Source organism: Wolffia australiana, chromosome 1 (assembly GCF_029677425.1).
Source record: "Wolffia australiana isolate 7733 chromosome 1, ASM2967742v1".
NCBI classification, from domain to species: Eukaryota; Viridiplantae; Streptophyta; class Magnoliopsida; order Alismatales; family Araceae; genus Wolffia; species Wolffia australiana.
The window spans coordinates 16172853-16176498 of NC_135835.1; positions in this window are offsets into that span (position 1 = coordinate 16172853).

A 3646-nucleotide genomic window follows, 5' to 3' on the forward strand; every position below is an offset into this window, starting at 1 on the left:
GATTGAAGTTTGGTAAAATACAATTCAAGGATTCGTATGGATCAATTTAGTGAACTTTTTCCACTAAAGAGCACCCACTATCTATTATAGTGTCTCCACTTTAATGCCTATGAGACTAATATAACACGACATGCCGGGATCGAACGGCTCGTGTCACACTAATGGGGACAAACGAGAATGCATGACGCAACTAGATCAAATGATGCGTTCGCTTAGTAAATTCAATGAGAAGTATGACAAAATATGGGTGATCTGAGGCGTAAGCCCAAATGACGACACGAGGGGTCAAGGCACAGACGGGCTCCCAATGACCCGAGTGTTCAGCTCCAAGGCCAATGGTATGGGGAACGTTCATCATTCGTGAGTGTCCACGCCTGTCGCTGCAAGCAACATTGTTCGGACACCAACGGAAGAAAGTCCTAACAAGAGATGGTGGCTAGTCCTATCACCGATTTAAATTGTCTTGGGTGATGAAGTAGTCGAAGACCGTTACTGAAAGAGGTAGTAATACTGTAAAATAAGGGGAGGGGTTCAGACTCTGGTCACACGGCCTAGTCGGACCATCGCCGTGTGATGAAGAAGCTTGGAGCGAAGAAAATATCAGAGTGCGTGGGGTTGTGCATGATCCACTCAATTTTGGAGACAGAATTGGTGCAATGCTTCATAACTGTACGAACCATAGTTAACAAATCGGTGGGGTACTAGCAAGCTGGTACCAACCAAGAGATACGCGGTGGCAGATAAGGGCTTGGGCACCAAGTGGCGTACAGGAGCGACCGACAGGCGGAAGTGGTTGATATAGGGCCTGTTGAGTGTAACTGCTCATGGATGCGGCTGGGATTCACGCGTGTTGGGCGTAGTAGACAGGGCCGATGCCGGCCAGGCACTAAACCAGGCTGGAGAAGGATGTCGTCGATGGTGCAGCTGGAGGGTGATTTGCCGCTCGATCACGAGGTGGGGACGTGGTCGTGAGACACCGACGGGCAGTAGAATCATAGCAGCAATCACAAGACCATGGCTAAAGAGGGTTAGGTTGAAATGATCTCCCGACAGGGAGAAGGCAGCGACGGTGCACGCGGTTGATGGACTGGCCGCGCTGGGGGACACCACCTTGTAGGCCAACCACTGAACCATTGTCATTAGAGTTACACACTGACGATGAGTCCTAGGGCATCACTGTTGCAATCAATCTTCGATTCGCGGTGATTCATCAAATACGGCGTTCGGGTGTGCAGGCACTGATGGGTAGCATGACCATAATAGTAATCACAAGACCCTAGTAGGACGATAGGTAAACTGGTCTCCAATAGAGGAGAAGGACGCGGTGGTGCATGGCGGGGGGATTGGCATCGCTGGAAAGAACACCAGTAGGCTGGTTGCAAAATCACCTTCATTAGGGTTGCTGATGCAGGACGACTACGGGGTAGGCGAGGAAAGGCGGGACGACAAGATGTACGGGCTAAGGGTAGGATGGGTGTGTGAGGGATAAAACAATCCACAGAAATTTACGGCCGGATTCAGATTTAAAACCGATGAAAATCGGGTGGTGCAGCTCTGACCCTTTCGAGGGCGGGAGTACTGTCTTCCCCCACCGCGACGATGCCTAAGCACCGAAATCAATACCCGAATTCGCGTCGCGAGGAAACACTTGAGAAAGAGGGAGAAGAAGTAGAAAATTCAAACTAAATCTAATTCTGACGGCGGTGGAAACTTCTCGAGAAAACACTGAACGAGGAACACTTAGACACCAAAGAGTTCAGGCGTACCTCGGCACTGTAGTGCGTGAAGAGGTTGCGGGAAATTCTGATCGTGACGGAGCTGGGCGAATCCGGGCGTTGAGCGGCCCATTGGACGAGGACGATGCTAGGTGTTCCGGGCGTTGAACGGCCCTGGTTGAGTGCAGATGTCGTGGTTGCAGAGTCAAGCGAGGCGAACACCCGCGCGCGCGAAGCGCACCCGGAGAGTGCGGAGCGCGCGCGGCCCGAAACGTCGGACGGCGTCGACGAGGACCATCGGCCTGGGACGCTCTAGGCGACGGCTTAGGACGTGCGTTGGGCGGCTGTGGTAGGGGCGGCCCTGGGCGGCCCTGGCGGGGGCGGCCCTAGGCGGACCTGATCAGCCTGGCTGGGGCGGCCCCTGGGCAGCCTGTGAGGGCGGCCAAGGGGCGGCCTAGCGCGCCCTTGGGTGGCCTGAGAGGGCGGCCCTTGGGCGACCTGGGTGGGCGGCCTAGGAGTGCGACCAAGGGCGGCCTTGGGCGGCCAAGGAGGGTGGCCAAGGGGCGGTCACGGGCGGCCTAGGGCGGCCCTAGCGGGCGGTCTGGCTGGGGCGGCCCTTGGGCGGCAGGTGAGAGCGGCCAAGGGGGCGGCCTAGGGCACCCTTGGGTGACCTGAGAGGGCGGCCCTTGGGCGACCCAGATGGGCGGCCCTTGGTCGGCCTGGGAGTGCGCCCAAGGGGTGGTCACGGGGGCAGCCTTAAGCGGGCAAGGACGGCGGCCTGGTAGGGCGACCACAGGGGAGGTCTGGGTCGATCGTTGAGGGCGAGAATGAAAGAGAGAGGGAAATGGAAGGGAGGGAAGAGGGAGAAAGAAATGGAAGAGAGGGAAGAGGGAGAAAGAAATGGAAGAGAGGGAAGAGGCGGTGACCGGCGATGCGATGGCGGTGATGGCGGTGGCGGCGGCGACAACGACGGCGGAGGATAAGGTTTGAAGGTAGAGGATAAGGGAGGTTGGGCAATCCTCCAAGAAGAGTTAAACAAAAACTCGATTCTTGAATTATGATTGCCTAAGAGTTTCTTGAAAACAATGGCCTTTATATAGGCCTTGGAGGAAAGAGAAATTGACGAGAAAGGAAAGACGAGAAAATAAAGACGTGCGCCATGTCACGCCAAAGGGCAGTTGTGAATCTGCCTTTGGCGTCGTGTCATGACGCGCGTAGAGGCGTGCGCGGGTGGAGACATGCAAGTCGGCGGTTGTGGCGAGTGGGCTTTAGGGTTGACTTCGGTTGACCGTGGCGAGTTGACTTCAGTTGACTCTGGTTGACCGTGGTCCAAATCATGCGTGTTGACTCTGGTTGACCGTGGTGACGCGTTCATCGATGAGATGTTGGCGTCCTCGCCATCAGTTGCATGGCGATGACGCATCGTAGGGCCTTGGTAGTGTAAGCAAGATTCGGTCCACGATGAGTTGACGACCATGACGCTCGATCATCGTAGCTTACTAGGGCACTCCGAGAAGTACACTGGGTTTGGGAGGATCAGCTGGGGACGGCATTTGTCCTGGCTGCAAACCGTGGGATGATCACAACTGAAAGGTGCTGGTCGGTGGAAAAGATTTGCTGGCGGCAGTGATCGACAAACTTTCCACTAGTACTTTAACCAATAAAATGAAGAAGTAACACTCCCCCTAGGAGGGGGAGAGGAAGGAGGAACCTCTCGGTGCAACAAGATGTTAGATGATATCCTTCTTCAAACATAAAAGTCTCCCTATTAAACGATAATCCAAACTCATAAAAACAAGTCATTGTTCCTTTTCAAAAGTCTCTCTACCCATCGTGAGCCCTCCCCTTCTTTTATAGTAAAAGATGGGGGGGCGTATGGCTGCCCTAATCGGTTCCTTTAGGGGGAGAAGCTTAGTGGGCTTCTCCCCTAA